Source organism: Myotis myotis, unplaced genomic scaffold, assembly GCF_014108235.1.
Source record: "Myotis myotis isolate mMyoMyo1 unplaced genomic scaffold, mMyoMyo1.p scaffold_m19_p_1, whole genome shotgun sequence".
Taxonomy (NCBI): domain Eukaryota; kingdom Metazoa; phylum Chordata; class Mammalia; order Chiroptera; family Vespertilionidae; genus Myotis; species Myotis myotis.
The window spans coordinates 43,214,763-43,235,827 of NW_023416313.1; the positions used below are offsets into that span (position 1 = coordinate 43,214,763).

Genomic DNA, 21,065 nt, shown 5'->3' on the forward strand with positions numbered 1-21,065 from the left:
GGGACCCCTCGGGGGATGTCTGACTGCCGGTTTAAGCCCCGTGTGGGATCAGGGCCTCAACCAGCAGTTAGACATCCCCCTCACAATCTCGGACTGCTGTCTCCTAACCACTCACCTGCCTGCCTGCCTGCCTGATCACTCCCTTACCACTCCCCTGTCTGCCTGATTGACACCAAACTGCTCCCCTGCCAGCCCGATAGCCCCCAACTGCCCTCCCCTGCTGGCCATCTTGTGACAATGTGGGGGTGGCCATCTTGTGACGATGTGGCGGCGGCCATCTTGTGACCACATGGGGGCAACCATCTTGTGATGCAAGGGTTTGAGGGTCAATTTGCATATTACCTCTTTATTATATAGGACTAGAGGCCCGGTGCACAAAAATTTGTGCACTCAGGGGGTAGGGGAGGTCCCTCAGCCTGGCCTGTGCCCTCTCACAGTCTGGGACCCCGAGATAACGACCTGCTGGTTTAGGCCTGCTCCCAGGTGGCAGAGGGCAGGCCCAATCCCTAGGTGCAGCCCCTGGTCGGGCTCAGAGCAGGGCAGATTGGGGAGTTGGGGCGCGGCCCCCTGTCATGCACAGAGCAGGGTGGATCGGGAGGTTGTGATGCCACCCTCAGTCACACTCAGGGTAGGGCCGATGGGGGGTTGGGGCACCGACCCCTGTCACACTCAAGGCAGGGTCGATGGGGAGGTTGCGGCACCACCCCCTGTCACTCACAGAGCACGGCCAATCAGGGGGTTGGTGCGCTGCCTCCTGTCACACACAGAGCAGGGCCCATCAGGGGGGTTGGGGCTCCGTACCCTGTCACGCACAGAGCAGGGTCAATCAGGGGGTTGGGGAGCTCCCCCCTGTCACTCACAGAGTAGGGCCGATAGGGGTTTGGGGCACCGCCCCCTGTCACACACAGAGCAGGGCCGATCAGGGGGTTGGGGCGCCACATGCTGTCACACACAGAGCCACACGGCGATCAGGGGGTTGGGAGCTCCCCCCTATCAGGCACAGAGCAGGGTTGATCAGGGGGTTGGGGCGCCTTCCCCTGTCATGAACAGAGCGGGGCATATAGGGAGGTTGTGGCCCCACCCCCTGTCACACACAGAGCCGCAGGGTGATCAGGGGGTTTGGGCGCTGCCCCCTGTCACGCTGATCCGGGTTTGGGAGGCATATTACCCTTTTACTATATAGGATAGAGGCCTGGTGCACGGGTGGGGGTTGGCTGGTTTGCCCTGAAGGGTGTCCTGTATCAGGGTGGGGGTCCCCACTGGGGTGCCTGGCCAGCCTGGGTGAGGAGATGATGGCTGTTTGCAGCTGGTCATACACCCTTCAGGGTGGGGGTCCCCACTGGGGTGCCTGGCCAGTCTGGGTGAGGGGCTGTGGGCTGTTTTCAGGCTGGCGGGTGACTGAAGCTCCCAACTGCTCCTTTTTTTCTTTTATTTTTTATTCTGGGCCAGCTTTAGCTCTGGCTCCAGCTCTGAGGCCTCTGCTGCTGAAAGCAGGTATCTGGTTTGTTTGGGTTCTATAATCGAAACACTATATCATCTCCAGCTCTGAGATCCCGGCTGGCTGAAAGCAGGTTTCTGGGGCTTTGTTTAGCTTCTATATTTGTAACTATGTTTCAAACTGCAGGCTCAGAGGCCGTCAAGACAGGCGGGGTATGTTGGTTTCCTCCGTCACTGAAGCAAGCAAGCCTCATGTTAGTTTCAAGTTGCCTGGCTGCTGGCCGCCATCTTGGCTGGCAGTTAATTTGCATATCACCCTGATTAGCCAATGGAAAGGGTAGCGGATGTATGCTAATTACCATGTTTCTCTTTTATTAGATAGGATGGTAGTTAAAATAATTTTTCTGTTTTAAGCAGTAGAGTGAGACTTTAGGAACAAACATAGCATTCTTTGTATGGTTTTCTCATGGTTTTGGAAGTTCCTATTTTCAGTTGTGTAATAGTAGAATCAAGTAAACATCAAAGGTGAAAAATATGTCAATTTTTTATATTCTAGAAATTTTTAAAACCACAAAATCTGTTTAATGGAGTCATTGGGAGAGGGTGAGGCTAGAGGGCAGATGTAAACCAGAAATTCTTTTATTTTAATTTAATTTTTTTTATTAATCCTTACCTGAGGATATTTTTTCCATTGATATTTATTTATGTATTTATTTATTTATTTTAAATATGTTTTTGTTTATTTCAGAGAGGAAGGAAGAGGGAGAAAGAGATAGAAACATCAAGATGAAAGAGTATCATTGATCAGCTGTTTCCTGCATGCCCCTACTGGGGATCAAGCCCACAACCCAGGCATGTGCACTGAGCCATGCCGGCCAGGCTAAAGCAATCTTTCACAGTCACATTATTACTGAGCACACTATAGCAAATAAGATTAATTTCTGTCTACAGATATCTTGCAATTGATCAAAGAAAACAACCATCAAATAATCATAGCAAAGTATGTTATGATAGCAGACATAATTTGCTACAGGAGCATACTTGACTACAATGAGGATTCCAGGATTCAGAGAAGCCAAACTAGCAAAATTTACTTCCAGCAAATATCACAGTTTTATTTCATTCTATCTTTGAGTTAGTTACTCACCTTGCATTTCGTATTTTGCCAAATAAAATAGTCTTTAACCTCTGGAAAAGTTTTGTGAGACGTATGAATAGGACTACATGGCATATTTTAAAGACATATAAGTTTATTCATTTTCATAATACTATACCAACTCCTTCCTAGCCCCAAATTAATGATTAGTAATAAGGAATGGGAGAGAAGTGGAAAGGAATTTTACCCAGTGTTTTGTTTTATATATTAAGTACAAAAAAGATGAGGGATTCATAGCAGGTTCTGGAAAAAAGAAATCTAGTTTTCTAGGGTTAAACTGTATTTATAGCTTTAAATTATGCATTGTTCCCCAATATTATTTTAACTCATGATTAATTAGCTCTCTTCTAGGCATTATAGTACCTTAGACCCAAAAGTTTTGATAACTATTAATAATTATGAAGAAAATGTATTATTTTAATTCAGATTTTAACTTCTAACACAAAACAGGTTTGATTTTAGTTTTGCTTTTTCCCCAAAATCTTATGTTGGGAAGAAAGGGAGGTTTTACTATGGAATTTTGTGTTTTTGTTAGCAATTTTCAGTCCATACAGAGAAGAAATTTAAAAAGATATGCCAATCAGGTTAAGAAACACTTTGATCCTTTTGCTCTTTAATAAATAATATAGAACTAAGGAATTTCTCCTAAAACATTTGCAGTTGAATTTTACAAGATAAGTATAAAACTGTTATTTAGTTCCAGAATTATTAGTTTTTCTAATGTGAATTGAATGTGTCCCAATATTTTCCAAGTGATATCTATATAAGGAATGGACACATTTTCATGTGGTTTGTTTCTTGGATAACTTCACTATGAGTTTACTGTGTGACCTTTGACTACCAATTTAGATTAAGTGATTAAATTGCCTTATTAACTAGTAGATTTCAGTGAAATGTTGTAATTTTCAAGGAAAGTGCATTTTTGAATTATATGAAAAAACAAATTAGTCTATTTGGGCTATTAAGGTAATGTTGGAAGTAAAACTTGGAAGAAGAATTGGGATATTTTCAAAATTGAATTTTATTCTTAATTTCTTTATTATTATTTTTTAAAAAAACTTTCTGTGGAAGGATGTGGTCTGAGACATTCAGTCTGGGAATGAGGAAAGTGAAAAATATTTACCTCTGCTCTCAATTTTTGAATGATGTCATTAATATCATGATGATATTTGGAAAGCTCAGTTTTCTCAGTTTGATAAACCAAGATGGGTTGCCCTGAGCTGTGTAGATCCCAGAGGTGATGTGACTGGCTCCGATAGCACTTCTTCACTTAGCCCTGTCTACCAAGTTTAGATGTTAAAATAACTTCTAGGAAATATTTTCTGCTGCCAGAAATTGTGTGGGTTTTTTTAAGGATTGTTTTCAAGGAATAGTTTATTGATTTTTAGAGAGAGAGAGAGAGGAAGGGAGAAGAGAGACACATCGATGTGAGAATGTAACATTGTTTGGCTCCTCTTGCATGCCCCTTACCAGGGATCAAAACAGCAACCTGGGTGTGTGCCCTGACCAGGAATCAACCAACCAACTAAGCCATACCAGCCAGGGTATTTTCTGCTGCCACAATTTTAAAGAACCACTCCCAAGAGCAAATTTTTATTTTTGCCAATTTAACTTCTATTATTAACCTTTAGAGTGAATCTAGACTAGTTTGATATAGTCTTCAAAGAGAAGGGCTTACACTCCATGAGGGGGTGAGGCACAAGGTCATCAGCAGAGGTATGGGAGGAAAATACTAGAACTTACTGTACATGTATTTTTTAATGTAAAGAATATTAATAAAGAAGCAAAGCATTACTAATGTTCAATACTTTGGTTAACATTGGAATCTTCATTCAGTCTTGGAACTCAGATTGTATGTTACATATGGCATCCCAGATACCTTAAAGAAAGACTAGGAATTCAATAGACAATGACACTGATATTTGTTGGTTTGCTTTCATCTTATCTACTTGCATTGCAATTTATGTTCACTTGTTTTGGTGCATTATTTATGAATAAAATTATCTGGTTTTAGTTATACTCTCTTCACAAAATAGAAAGGATTGAGTATAAGTAATAAGTAAACAGAAGTTTGACCTATTGGGAAGTACTACCTCTTTCAGAGGAGCATGAGAAAAAGTATAAACTTTTCTTTCTCTACCTTTAAATATTATAATACATTCAGCCTCCTTTTAAAATATAATTAAATTTTAATTACTACTTGGATTAATACCCACTCTTCTAGTCTCTTCTATCTCCCTATATCACTCAGAATTAACCACTGCCACCATTTTTGTGTACACCATTTCTAAATGAGAAAGCACGCACTATGAATATGATCTAACATTTTTCAGTGTACACTTTCAAAAAATTATTAGGTTATTCTCATTTAGAATCAAGTGGACTAAGATACTCTCATCTTTATCAAATGATATTGTATCTGAGTAACACACTTTACATTATTGTATATTAGCTATATCTCATTGGCTTTGACTGAAAGAAAAGTGCCAAAACTGATCAACATACCACAAACTCCTCGGGCAGAATTTAATCCAAAAAGACTATTTGTGACACAAACACTAAATAATATTTTATTTCTTTTTTCATAATTTTTAAATTGAAGGAAGTCCTTTAAGACCTCAAATAAATGGTTCCTATACTAGGTTCACTCTGGGTTTTTTTCCAAAACAAATTTTTCTTTCATGAATTAATCCATTCTCATGACTTTATAGAACTCTCTTCTATTCAGACAACTCCTAAATCTGTATCGTCACTTTACTTCTCACTGAAGTTGTAGTCCTATAGATGCCTACTAACTTTTTGTTTCATGACCACATGCAATCATATATTTTTAAAAGTGTCTTATTGACCATCTATTTGCCAGGCACTATGCCTATCACATTGCTAAGTCTAAAATGGTAAATATGACACTACCCTGCTCTCAAAGAATTTTACAGTCTAGCTAGGTATCTCACAACCAACAACTCTTTGTGCCTCCAACCTTCTCTGCCTTTATCAGTAGCACCACCCAATGTCCCAAACACCTACACTCAAAATTTGAAAGGTATCCTTAACTCAGTCCTCAATTTCATTCCTTAATAATTATTTCTTCATGTTGTCTCTTTGGTTCATATATTCCTTTCTCTTCCTAACCTAGCTTAGACTGTTCTAACAGCTTTTCATCTGAACTCAATGACTTGTTTTCTTTTTCTTCAAATTCATCATCATCTTCATTAAAGACTAATAGCCCCAAAGCATGGCTTTCATTATGTGACTATTTTTAAAAAAATTTTGAATGGCTTTCTATTTTATACTTCATCAAAAATGTGTTCAATGAAATTCAAAACACTCTAAGAATATGTATTCCAACTTTATTTCCCATGATACATCACATCATGAACTTTAAGTCTAATCATGCTTCTCATCCCTAAAACATCTAATATTCATTCTGCCTTTGTAATTTCTCTCCTATTATCACAGCCTCCTTCCCACTGGGTTGTTGTCCCCATTCTCTCATTTAAATATGACACTTGGTAAAAGCCCAACTCAATTACCACTTCCTTAATGAAACCTCTGACTGTTTAAGATAGCAGTTTAAAATGCAGTAGCTAGGTACTGACTGCTTTGATTCAAATTTTTGCTCTGCCACTAACTTTGTGACTTTAAATAAGTCACTTAATCTCTGTGCCTCAATTTATTCATCTGTTTTTTTTTAAAAAAAAAAAGAGATGAAAATCACATCTATCATTCATAGTAGTTGTGAGTAGCAAATGGAAAAAAATGAATGTAGATGACCTGGGAAAGTATCTAACAAGAGTAATCACTCAATAAACATTTCAACAAACATTATATCATCCTCATATCCTCATCAATGGTGTAGCAGTAATGGCAATTCTCTCCAGAACTCTAGCTTCTGTTCTGGTAGACCTCTCTAACACTTAGAATCTATGACACATAATTTATCCCCTAATGATATGCAATTTACGTTCATTGCTATTGCCTTATGTATTCTAGTTTCATCTCTTCAACTTTATTTAAATTTTAAAACCAAAAACTGGATCTTTTGCCACTGAAATGTCTTTTAGTGTCTGCAACAGCTGGCTAATTAACATTTATTGATTGATATTTTTTAGATTCCAAACTATAATTCATTTTTACCCTATCCATAACTTCTAAAAGAGAAAACTATGATTTTTCACTCCTTTTCCTTTCACTTTAGAAGTATTTTTTTTTCTATGCATAAAAATTATATTGTTAGCTTTCCAGGACTCTTTGCTTTAGTTGCTATGAAAAAGGAACCTTCTAATGAATTACACTTAAGAAAAAAAATCAGGATAGCCATTTCCTCTAAACACTTTTCTTTCTTTATTTGTGACTGTTCTAAGTTTTGCAGCGGCTTATATTTTATTCCTACTGGCTAATTCTCTTTATTGATAATGACAAAAGAGACTTTGATATGTAATAACTTGGTACCACCACTACTATTCTAAAGCAATGGAACACTAAGATTGGAATCAGGGGTTGTATAAGAAGTCTATTCTGCATGCAAGAAATAGGGGGGCACATTGTAAAGATTTCAAAAGCAAAAGGAATCTGATTAAAGTTAGTGTAGTTATTATTGTCACCATGTACCAGCAATTCTAAACAACATCAGTGATAAAATATTCCTCCCTGTTGAGGGTGGACTATTCCCACCAATGCCCCACTCACACCCTCCTACTTAGATCATGCTCTAGAGTTATCTTTGCAGGCATTACATTTTTCCTGGTCAATACCAGGGATTACACACATAGATACACATATATGATATATGTGTCACAAAACAGCCATCTTTAATACCAACAGGTAATGGCACTAATTTTGAAAAATATCTCTCTAATTTGATCCTTAGCCACCTAAATTAGAACTACCAAGAAACTGTTCTCAAATATATTAAGTAGTTCCCCTGGGATCTTATGAATTAACTACAATTTAAAAAGTGGAACTAAACTGGACTTCTGATATTGAAGGGGGGAAATAGAAATTGAGGAGCTAATTGACTTTCTTTGACCTTTCCACTAGTAGGTATAGACAACAGAGATAGAAAAAGTATCTCAAAGCCAATACCCAGGCTGAGGGGTAGGTGTCACCCAAAGACGCCCCACATTTACTTTTGGGAATTTCTCTTCTCAAGTCTGGCCCTGATCTGAGCTCCATCTCTCTTCTCTCCCAACCATATGCCTCACCTAAAAATGTACTTATTATTCTCATTGAATTCTGACAAATTTCTTTTTTTATTTTCTTTATTGATTAAGGTATTATATGTGTGTCCTTATCTCCCCTTGCCCCCCCACTCATGCCCTCACCCCTCTGTTGTCTGTGTCCATTGGTTAGGCTTATATGCATGCATACAAGTCCTTTGGTTGATCTCTCCCCCTTATCCCCATCCTCCTCTACCTTCCCTCTGAGGTTGGACAATCTGATCGATGCTTCTCTGTCTCTGGATCTGTTTTTGTTCATCAGTTTATGTTGTTCATTATACTCCATAAATGAGTGCTATTTATCTTTCTCTGACTGACTTATTTTGCTTAGCATAATGCTCTCCAGGTCCAACCATGCTGTTGCAAATGGTAGGAGTTCCTTCCTTTTTACAGCATCATAGTATTCCATTGTGTAGATGTACCAAAGTTTTTTAATAGACTCATCTGCTGATGGGCACTTATGCGGTTTCCAAATCTTAGCTATGGTAAATTGTGCTGCTATGAACATAGGGGTGCATATATCCTTTCTGATTGGTGTTTCTAATTTCCTGGGATATATTCCTAGAAGTGGGATCACTGTGTCAAATGGGAGTTCCATTTTTAGTTTTTTGAGGAAACTCCACAGTGGCTGCAGCAGTCTGCATTCCCACCAGCAGTGCACAAGGGTTCCTTTTTCTCGGCATCCTTGCCAAAACTTGTCGTTTGTTGAGTTGTTGATGATAGCCATTCTGACAGATGTGAGATGGTACTGCATGGTCATTTTGATTTGCATCTCTCGGATGGTTAGTGACTTTGAGCATATTTTCATATGTCTCTTGGCCTTCCTTATGTCCTCCTTCAAAAAGTATCTATTTAGGTCCATTGCCCATATTTTGATTGGATTGTTTATCTTCCTTTTGTTAAGTTGTATGAGTTCTCTGTAAATGTTGGAGATTAAACCCTTATCAGTGATAACATTGGCAAATATGTTCTCCCATGCTGTGGGCTTTCTTGTTGTTTTGTTGATGGTTTCCTTTGCTGTGCAAAAGCTTTTTATTTTGATGTAGTCCCATTTGTTTATTTTCTCTTTAGTTTCCATTGACCTAGGAGCAGTATCAGTGAAGAAATTGCTGTGGTATATGTCGAGATTTCGCTGCCTGTAGATTCCTCTAGTATTTTTATGGTTTCCCATCTTATGTTTAAGTCCTTTATCCATTTTGAGTTTATTTTTGTGTATGGTGTAAGTTGGTGGTCTAGTTTAAGTTTTTTGCATGTATCTGTCCAATTTATCAAACACCATTTATTGAAGAGACTGTGTTACTCCATTGTATATTCGCGCATCCTTTGTCGAATATTAATTGGGCATAGTTGTTTGGGTCTATTTCTGGGTTCTCTTTTATTCCATTGATCTATATGTCTGTTCTTGTGCCAGTACCAGGCAGTTTTGAGAAGAGTGGCTTTGTAATACAGCTTGATTTCTTATTCCATTCCAAATTTACTTAACACTGAAGTTTATCAATCTCCATCCCTTTTTAAACCTCGTGTTTTGTTTCATTTATCTAGAATGAGTGTACTAATTTTGCGATTATCACTCTCATTATCTATGCATAATTCAAGTACTTCTCACTGGAGGAGTTCTTTATTCCTATGATTCATGAATGATATCAGCCATGATGCAATGTTGGCTGGTCAGGATTTCCTTGTGAAAGCTATAGTTAGATGCCTAATTAGCAGTACGATGAGAAATTTCAGTTTAATGACACATCTCAAATATTACAAGTTATTCTCCCCTATCTACTTTTTGGTATAGGATAGAGACCAGTTGTAAACAGAGATTTAATCATTACTATACAATTTCCAGAAATTTATTATATAGAACTAAAATCTCATCAAATTCTCTTAAAGATTTAAAAGGATGATTTATACTTGTTCTACATTAATAATCATTCAGTTACTTTATATCAAATGAGAAGATGACCGTAATCTTCTTTAAATAGGGATAGAAGATATCGGCTACAGATTAATATGTATACTTTTTAAACTAGCTAGTATTAATATAAGTTATTTCCTCTGAGCTGTGGTTTTTCTCATTGTTGAAATGAGAGATTTAAATATTATTTAACAGTTTTCTTTATGCTCCTAATATGGCAGGAAACTAAGAGGACATTTAACTTTTGAAAGACTAGTAGGTAAAAATACTGTTTTTACATAGAAAATCCAACCTAATTAAGGGGGAAACTGCTAAACTAATAAAAGATTTCAAAGTGACCTGTTTCAAAAAGTAAGTATGCCAAACAATAGTATTAATATACCAAACTTTATTAGTATTATCCAACTGCAAATAATATAATTATTTGTTTCTCAACAAGAGGAAAAAATGTACATTATAACTAGAGACAGCTTTAAAACCCTTGTAGAGAAAACTATATATATTTTAAAAAGAGGAAAAATACTATAAAATATGCATAAAATATTACAAAAGAGACACATCTGTTGAGATTTTGCTTCTTGGCAATTGTCAAAAGTTTTGGCTCAAATAAACTCACAAAAATTTTCACACACTTAAATGTTTCTTATGTTAACATCTATATCACCCAGAGGCTCCAGTTTAGCAATCTTATTGAATAATCACAATAAAAAATTATTTTTTATAAAACAGATATGATAGCAGCAACTAGGATAGTACTAACTAGAAAATTAAGTTAAAGTTCCAAATTTAATTCACAGTATTCAATCTTTTCACCTCTAATTTAATACCTCAAAACACTGACTTAATAAAATCGAGCCCTCCTAGGGGAGTGAAGGACTAGGTGAAAGTTTCCAAGAGCACTGGCTTAGGTCTATGGAATTGCTCTAACATTGTAATTCAATATTTTGCACTCAAAGACAAAGATTTCACATTGTCAGAAGGTAGAGATCAGTAGAGAATAAACAGCAGTATACTGAAAAAAGTATTTGACTAAGAAACCAGATTTAATTCTAGAATTAGTCACATTCTAATTGTGTATGTTATCTACTCCTCTCTGGGCTTCTATTTCTGTCTCTGACAAAAGAAAGCTTTAACTACATCATTTCTAATGTACATCATTTCTTTTTCTCCTTTAAAATAATTATACTTCCAGGATTTTAATAACATGACTATGACCAACCTAAGACTATTTGAAGTAGGGTAAAATAAAGTTCTGATCATCAAAATATATATATTGTTAGAGATCCTCAGTATGATTGTGGAAATAATTGTGTTAAATGCCTGAGGTTAGGAGATAAGCTTTAAAACACACACAAAAACATCTGAAGCACTAACATTATACTTTTTTAAGCTTCTGATCTGCACAGTCATTAGGTGCATTAGCACTTCGTTAAATATGTGATGGGCTGAGTCACTGAATGATAAAAAAACAAATAACCTTTTGTGGGCTTATATATTTTTAAAATACAGTTTCAAGGCTAATAAATTAACACCCTATAAATTTATAGTTCTGTTATGACTGATTTCTCCCTTATAAAAATTAAATCAGAGGGGACATTTTGGTTTCAGGACCACTTCATACCCTTAAAAATTGTTGAGGAGCCTAAACAGCTATGGTTTATATAAGTTATATACTGATATTTACTTTACTAGAAATTTAAAATAAACATTTTAATATTTATTTATTTAAAATAACAATAACAAACCATTTAAAATAACATTTTTATTTTTAAGAACTATATTTTTAAAAAATTATGAAACTCATTTTATGTCTATCTGCTTTTGGAACTCGCTATATTGCATTGTGCTGTTTAATGAAAATATTTTAGGAAAATTGTGTCTCACAGAGAGATATAGTTGAAAAGAAGGAGTATTTTGATAGCCTCTTCAAATAATTGGGTATATTCTTTGAGTCTACACCAAGCATGTCAAACTCAAAGGCTAACACGGGCTAAATAAACAAGGTTTACGTTTATGTGGGCCGCAAGAAAAATAAAAGCTTCAGTTTTCATAGAAACATAGGTTTATTTCGACAGACATGCTGAATACAAAGGGATGAAATATATGAGTAATCGTTAACATAAAATAATAGATCATTTTAATAAAAAATAATATTATTTTCTTGAACATTAACTTACCAGACACTGAATAACTGCACAAATTAATAAGCGTAACACAAATGAATCTATTTTTCTTGTTCTCTGAAAGTGAAATATTCCCTGTTGTGCACACCAAACGAGTCAGTCCAAGACTAATGACATGGCAATGGGCTGCTAAAATATTCACTGCTAGTGTTAGTGGAGAGAAATGGCCCACCTGCGCATAAGGTGCGTAAGGGAAATGAATGCAACACGATTATAGTAATCAGTCATTAGAGAACATTGTAGTTCATTATTAATAATTATGTATAACAGGATAGTGTAAAAATTAAGTTACACATTTCATTATACAGTATCAAAATTTAATACTCCATAGTATCAACATCAATCTCATTATAAAAAGTCTTTAAGTATTGCAAAGTTGTCAAATTTACAGGAAATTATGCAAGTTTTCAAAATTGTAATTTTCACTTGTGAGTTTGAATTTTATCACAAACAACAAATTATTAATTGTTTTCCTTAAAGTGAGAAGCTCATTTCATTAATTTTAAATAAACTATCTGCCAGCCCTAGCTGGTTTGGCTCAGTGGATAGAGCATCAGCCTGTGGACTGAAGAGTCCCGGGTTGGATTTCAGTCAAGGGCACATGCCTGGGTTTTGGGCTCAGTCCCATGTGGGGTGTGCAGGAGGCAGCCAATCAATGGTTCTCTCTCATCACTGATGTTTCTATCTGTCTCCCCTCTTCCTTACTCTCTGAAATCAATAAAGATATATTGAAAAAAAACAAAACTATCTGCCAAAGAACCAAGTCTAAATAATCATGATTGATCTATCAGTTGCTCTTTCAAGTAAAAATGGTGATATATGTTAAGGAGTAACTATTACAGCTTTCAACTCAAATGTCTGAGAACTTTCCTCAAGGCAATCATTGCACTTAGCATGCAGCAGTGTTTATGCATTCTTTTCATTTTGTTGGCTAGCACATTTAAGAAGATCTGTACCTAACAATCAAGATTTAATCGAATTAATATTATTTTTACTGCTTCATCAAGAATATTCTTAAGTGAAACTGGAATTCTTTTTTTCTGGAGTATTTGAAAGCACACACATAATGACTCTAGTACAGTTCGATGCCACTGTCTTGATTCACACTAAGGCACCAGCAGTTTTGACCATATTGCTTTTGCTCCATCGGTACACATGTCAACACAGTGAAACTGCAAATGAGACCTTAGTTTGAAGGTCAGCAGCCCATGACAACTCAGGGCTCCATAGGAGACTATAGTACACACTTTGAAAATAACTGAGTTAAATTTTTCAAACTACACAAATGTCTTTACAAACATCCCAATATGTTTTTAAATTGATACATTTCTAAGCAATAATTTGAAATGCCTAATCATTCACGGAAGATTCAGGAGAGAGAGTAGAATTTGAACAGGAAGATTTAACATGTAAGCATAAGAAGTAAACTAAAAAAGTCACATCATAGAAAATTATAAAAGGGCATAAGAAAGAAAACAAAAGGATTTTAAAATATGCATGAATCCCTTTAACCACTGTTTTCCATACCTTGTAGTTTATAGTCTGGAAGTGGTTCTGTCATTAGATAGCATCTACCTCTTTAGCTGGCGGCCATTGGAAATGGTCCTAGAATGAAATTTCGGACTCTTTTTTCTGAGATCCAAAACATATGAAAGACAATGAGTGTTAACCTCCTTCTCCCGGGACTTAACCCTTTAAATTTGTGTCAGGCATGGGACGTGGTTTCACAAGTGTTCTTGCTAATATGAAGTTAGTCACATGCCATCTTTCTTTAGCCAATCATAGGGCCATTCTAAAAACAACAGCTGGTCAAAGAGGCATTTTCTAACACGCCTATAATCTCCATTATCATTATCCCTGGCTGTCTTCCAGAGAGCTCTGAGGGCAGCACACATACTCACTCTATACAAAGGTTATGCACTTTGACTAAAGCCTCAGAGTAAGTCAGAAGTGAAAAGTATTGATGAAAGAACTTGAATATGGGTTCTTGATTTCAAGAAATACCTTTTTTTCTCACTGATGTTTCTTTATGTTGCTAAAGAAAATGAATGGGAAATATCCCCTAAAGTAATAATTTTTAGAGTGCTCTTTGCTACATAAAATTGCTCTGTGATTATTAAGTACCTTCCCAATGAAACATTACAGCATGGAATTACTATTTATGCAGTTCTGACTGCTACAAGAAACACTTTTAGGCTTTTGAAGGATTGAACAGACATTTTTATTATATAAATTAAATTATTCACAGTACCTTTAGTGTTTGACTAAACAGATTTAATCAAAGGTTTTGAAGATTATTGAGCAAATACCCCCAAGACAGTAATTTGTAGCTACATTTTTGCCTTTAATTTATTGCAAATTAACAAAGGAGATATGTTCAGGCTAGTATACACTATGCTCTTAGTGTGCCTCTGGCAGTACTGTGTCTAATACTTAAAATATGAATCAAGGAAAAATTACATGACTCCCTAACAACTGCTCATTCATTACAGGACAACTCAGAAACTGTTTGCTGAATTCTCAACCTCTTTCCAACCACTAAAACTTGCAAATTATCAGGACTCAGCCTTCGGATATCTTCTCTATCACATTTATTCTCTCTCACCCACTTCCTTTTTTTCAAATATACTACTTATATGTTCATGATTCTTAAACTTATACTTCCAGCCCTGAGCTCTTCTCTGAACTCCAAACATGCATATCTAACTCTCTATCCAACATACTCACTTGTATTTAACATAGGCCAAACTTAACAATTCTTTCTTCCTACTCCTCGTAACTGCTTCTTTCTGTTCTTCAAACTCAGTAAGTGGCACCATTTTTCACCAAGTTGGCCATGATGAAAATCCTGCAGTAATCCTAGACTCCCCTCTACATTCACTCCATTAGGAAATTCTAGAGTTTCTATCTTTAAAATGTATATTCAGATCTGACCACTTCTTGTCATCTTCACCAATACCATCCTAATCAATGATCTGATCATCAAGCACTTGAAATACTGTATTGCCTCCTAAATGGCATCACCGCTTCTGTGATTGACCCCATTCAGTCTATTCTTTATACAAGTTGGAGAGATCTTATTGAAATACTTGAGGCCCGGTGCATGGAATTTGTGCATGGGGATGGGGGCATTCCCTCAGCCGGGCCTGCACCCTCTTCAATCTGGGACCCCTTGGGGGATGTCCAACTGCCATTTTGGGCCTGATACCTGCAGGATGGGGCCTAAATTGGCAGTCGGACATCCCTCTCGCAATCCAGGACCTCTGGCTCCTAACCGCTGGCCTGCCGGCCTGCCTGCCTGATCACCCCTAACCACTCTACATACCAACCTGATTGCCCTTAACTGCCTCTGCTTGCCAGCCTGGTTGTGCCCTAACTGGTGCCCTGCCAGCCTGATTGCCCCTAACCGCCTCTGCTTCGGCCCCCACCACCATGGCTTTGTCTGGAAGGAAGTCAGATGTCTGGAAGATGTCTGATCAACCCAGTCTAATTAGCATATTATCCTTTTATTAGTATAGATTAGTCAGATAATGTTGCTGTCTTGGATAAAATCCTCAGTGCCTTTCAACACAGAATAAAATTCAGTCTTATTGTGGCATACAAGGTCATATATAACCTTGCCCTATTACTTCTCTGCTCTTTCCAACCTCACCTCTTCTCAGTTACAGCAGTGTTGTCCTCAGTCTTTGTAACTTCTGTGCTCTCTCCTTTAAAGTTTTCTGTGGATACTTTCAAGTCTTGCTCCTTCATTTCTTTCACATCTCTGCTCAGATGTTACCTCATCAAATAGGCCTCTCTGACCATATTGTCTAAAGTACTGATCCCATCACTCTCTATCCTCAACCTCTCCTTATTTCCTTTTCTTAATATTTACATATAGCTTCTTTTTAGCATTTATAGCAATGAATTGTTGCATCTCTAGTATGTACAACAGTTGTAAATATTTTTTAAGTAATGAATTAATCAGTTATTCATAAGGACTTTGACATAAACATTATACAGTCTAATTTTTGAGACAGTTTTACTAGCTATATCTGGTGACCAAAGTTTACACAATTCCTTAATAATAAACCACTGGAATTTAATGCTGGAACTAAACTACAAGATATTTATAAAATTTCCATATGTATTATAATAATAAATAAACACAAACAAAATGAGAATAAGTAAAGGCTATTTTTTCACAGTTTGCTTTAGCAAGGTGGTTGGCAGAGCAGGGAGAAAGCTATATAGTAAAAACAAGGAAGGGGGCTTCAGGTATGCCAGGATTGGAAGCTATCCACATGGGAAAACTAGGAGGGCTAGCTAAAACTATGGCATACTACGTGATTTGGAGGGTGCATATTTAGCTTTCTCTGGTCCTAAATTGGAATCAGGGGAAACTAATAGAGAAGTATCAGTCATCAATCAAGTTATTAATCAAGTCATAGTCAGTTGGGGCTGATTGCTTTTTGTTTGGCCTCTTGAACTGATTGTGTTGCAGACAGAGTAGCCTTTCTGGACTGGTTGCTAAAGGTAATGGGTCAAAGTTCCATTTTTATATGTGGTCTGGCCATTGCTTATTTGTACTAGGTAACTTTTAATACACTACATATAATTTACTGTATATTTTAAAAATTATTTTATTATAATAATATTCTTAAATAGTCTCATTTAGTGTTTTTGTCATCTTTTAAAATTCTGCAGTTAAAGCACACCTCCAGGTATTGCTGTTGATAAATATCTAAAACAAATAAACTCATTTAATAATGGCAGTTAAAATTCTGGATGCCAAGATTGCTTATCTAAAAATGGCAAGAGTAAAAATAAATAAATAAATAAATAAATAAATAAATAAATAAATAAATAAATAAATAAATAAATGCAAGAGTAGCCCTGACCAGGTGGCAGTTGATTGGAATGTCATCCCATACACCCAAAGGTTTCAGGTTTGATTCCCAGGCAGGGCACATACCTCCCCGTCAGGGCATGTGGTAAGACGGTCAACTGATCAATGTTTCTCTCTGTCTCTGTCTCTCTTTCTCTGTTTCTCTTCTCTCTGTTTGTCTCTCTCTCTTTCTCTCCCTCTTCCCCTTCTTCTCTCTCTCTCTCTCTCTCTCTCTCTCTCTCTCTCTCTCTCTCAAAATCAATAAAAACAGTCTCAGTGAGGATTTTTTTTAAAAAAAGTTATTGTTAGTGCCTAGTAAAATTAGGTTAGAATCGAACCAATGATGTTATGTGCTAGTTGTGCAGAAATATAATGGCACACATATTTTCAAGTGAAATTAATTATCTGAGAAGAAAAAAAGGCATAACAAAATATAGTTCAGAAGTATTTTCTAATTTAACCAAGAATTGCTGATTTTCTGTCCTGAGCATTTTCAGCGGCTTCCTATAATCCTCACAGTGCTGTAAAGTGTACACTATAATTCCCATTAAACTGGAAAGCAAACTGAGATATCAAGTAGGTTGAATAAACTTCTCAAGTCACAATATAAGTAGCAGAATCTGAATTGGAATCCAGATTTTCTTATTTCCAAGTAGTTTTCTTTTCATTACCTCATAGTGTCTCACATTCCCGTGGTGCAGGCACTATTAGCTTTGGTTAACATTTCCTCACTTTGGTGAATGCAGAATGGTTGGATATCTTTAGTGAACCTAGTTTGAACAGGTAATAATTACGAATGGCTTATTTCCCTGCTTCTTTTACGAGCTGAATTTTCATAAATAGGTGTTCGTCTTTAACAATGATTGCATTCTATTAGGATCTCACTCCCTTCCAGCTTTGCTGATTCATGACTGGTCCCAGTTTTTTTGTTGTTGTTGTTCATCCCTTGGATTCTGGACTGTAATTTTCTGCAGGATGCTCCTGATAATCCTCCAGAAGATTTTTCTGGCACCTACCATTTAAGCATAAACCATAGAGTAGGAATTTCAGGCTTCATTGGAGGAAAGCTTGCTGACATCTTCACAGTAGGGGCCATGTTTTCATGGTACTCCACCTGCTTGGCCAGCCCTTCCCATTGAGGTGGCCGCTCCCAGTCCCTTATGGGACCTCAAGCAAGACCTGACACTATATTGTCTCACTCTTTACTCTGCCCCTCTTGCGCCCCACCTGAGCTCTTCATTTGCCTCTGAGACACACTAGAGGTACACCAACCTGCCCAGCTGGTTCTGCAATACTGAACCCTATATGTGCGCAAATGGGAAGTATCACTAACTTGCTTCTGTTCACTAGCTCATCCCAAGCAGTGTGACTGCTGCTGCTGTGGATGCTGTCACTGCTGCCTTTGGATCTAGCCATCACCAGGGCTACTAGAAAGGCCAGGTGATAAAACCTAAAAGCATGTCACTGTTGATTCACCATAGGTTGAATTTTGTTCACAGACAGATAGGAGAGGGTAGGATAAATTCTTCCTTTCTCTTCCTGATCTGACTATTCAGAAACACAATCCCTCATACAGACATCTGGAAATATCCCACTAGCTTGATATAAAGCTCCAGCCAGTTTTGTAATCTACCCCTTGCCTTTGCTCTCTGTCCTTTCCTGCTCTATTGGACCTAACTCCTTCTCCAGAATAGCGTACCCTCAAAAGCGAAGTTGTGTTTCAGGCTCTGTTTTCTCAAAAATCCAGACTAAGATAGTTGGTGATCCTAAAATCCCCTACCATTAGCCTCCCTTCCTAAAGTCAAATCCTATTCACCTCATTTAAAAAGATCAACAACAGCTTTAAATTGTAGAAACAGAGTCTCTGTGGACCTTCTTATAGTTACTTGATTGAGTGACAAAAGATAAACAGAAGAATCATATTTCCTGGCTCCAAGAAAGTAGACGAGGTTGTCCCAGTAGGAGAACCATGACAAATTTCCTGCTTAACTCCTGTGCTTCATAGGGAACAGATGATATGGTGGGTGGAAGGGAGTTATACATGCAACTATTCAAGTCACTAGCTCTGAAAATATCTTGCTTGATTTGCAAGAGGTGGAGTTTAGGATTTTTTTTTAGGTGCAGACATATCAGAAATAATTCTGATGTAGTAATAGGTGAGTACATGGATAAACAGGTTATCCTATGTGTAATTGTTTACTATCGTGACTTATATTAATGCATAGTATTTGTGGACAAATATCCAGAGCAAATGTATTGTGTTTAAAAAAATAACAGCTTGACTTGAGAGAAGAAGAGGACACAGCATGACCACTATTTCTATTTCTCTCATATGAAGAAAATGAAGTGAAGACAACTCTTGGGAGACAGAAATTCAGACACATAAAATACTTTAGTGGAGCTATTAGCTTTTGTCCTATAATTAGTAATCATTTAATTGATATGTGTCTGCAAATGTCAGAATAAAAATCAAAGATAAAGACAGGGGATCAAATAATGTAACATTGATATTAAAAATTCAGATGTCTCCTGACATAATGCTATATATTAAGTACTTTGGATCACATCAAGTTTCTCAACAAATGTTCAGTTTACCCATTGATGACCTGCTTGCTTAGTATATACTCACAGAACTTGTCTCTTTTTTAAATTTTTTTTCCTTTATTGATTAAGGTATTACATATGTGTCCTTAGACGCCCATTACCCCACTCCCACCCCCGAATCATGCCCTCACCCCCCTGGTGTCTGTTTCCATTGGTTAGGCTTATTTGTATGCATACAAGTCCTTTGGTTGATCTCTCCCCATTAACCCCACCCTTCCCTACCTTCCCTCTGAGGTTTGAGCATCTGATTGATGTTTTTCTGTCTCTGGATCTATTTTTGTTCATCAGTTTATGTTCATTATGTTCCACAACTGAGTGAGGTTATGTGATATTTATCTCGCTTAGCATAATGCTCTCCAGTTCCATCCATGCTGTTGCCAGATCCTGCTTTTTAAAGCAATCTTGTTACACCTTTGGGCAATCTTAGGACACGTGTTCTTTGTCTTATGGTGGCTGAGGTCGTGGGAGTTCAAAATGTATTGTCACTTGGATGACTAGGTATCCAAGTGATGACACACATTACCTAATTTTGGATAATATGTTAGCGGTTTAACCTGTCTGTGTTTAGGGGAAGCTCTAATTAATGACTTTATCATTTGTGCACCGAAATGAATAGCTATTACATGTACTTATATCTCAACAGCAATGTTCTCCCACAGGTTTAAGCTACAGCCTTTTAGAACAATGATTCATTTTTCTCTTATGTGTCTCATAATTGGATAATTCTTCTGTGGCACCTCTTTTATTAATAAGAAATTCTCATTTCAACAAAGAGCTAATGATGACTATGAAGAGGATGTGAAGGGTCTTCTGATTCTATTATAATTTAAATTATTCATTGAGAAAATGAAAATGGCTGTATATAGCATAATCAATTCATTTGCCCTGTTGTTTGCACACGACACTACTAGTTTGTAGATGTGTTTACTTATTCAAGCAAATATTTACTGAAGGCCCATCATGTAGAGATACTGGTCTAGATGCTGGAGTGATGGTAGTTGAATACCACAAAGTCCCTTCCATCATGATAGTTTATAATCAAAAAGAGGAGAGAGAGTAAACAAATAGACAACATAACTCCAGGTTGTGTTTGGTGCTATGAAACAAGGTAAAGCAGATTAAGGACTAGAGAGTAAAGTGGGCATGGGGACTATGTTAAGTAGTGAAAGGAGTAAGTATCTCTCTGAGGGTGTGAGATTTAAGTTGAGACATGAAGAACAGAAATTATTTGATATATTGAAAAGTATTTATTAATTTAATGGTTCATTAAATTAAATTGTATTTTATTAATTTCAACTACAACTCTATGTATTTAAAAGCCTTAGGTAATATATATTCAGTTTAAAGTATTGCTTGGAGAACTAATAGATGTGAAGATTCCTTCTGATAACTACACATCCCACTCCTTCTCTTAGGGCTCCAAAGCTGGGAACCACTCCTCCAGATCAATCCCATATGCCCAGTCCTGTCCCTCCACTCCTTCATGTGCACTTCTCTCAGTGAGTTCACATGTACCATGTTCATTGCTTTGTTCAAGTTCATTATTCCCCTCACCTGAAATGCCAGCCTTTTTCCACACTCTCTACCTGCCCAAATTATCCCTTCTCATGAAAACCTACCTTTTGTAACAACAGATCATCTGGGTAGCGTGAGGGGGGAGGAGGGTTACTATGTGCTAGGCACTGTATTA

General features: G+C 37.0%; 1 protein-coding gene across 2 annotated transcripts in view; it reads right to left on the minus strand.

The window, feature by feature from the left end:
* The window catches only part of LOC118669332 (transmembrane protease serine 11F), an 83,826-nt gene extending 70,250 nt beyond the window's left edge, over positions 1–13,576 (minus strand). Inside the window, exon 1 of one of the 2 annotated variants that reach the window (XM_036335481.1) lies at positions 13,432–13,576. The gene's annotated coding sequence lies outside the window, so the exon portion shown is untranslated. The remainder of the gene's footprint in view (positions 1–13,431) is intronic. The other variant, XM_036335491.1, reaches the window with a different exon arrangement.
* Positions 13,577–21,065: the final 7,489 nt, after the last annotated feature.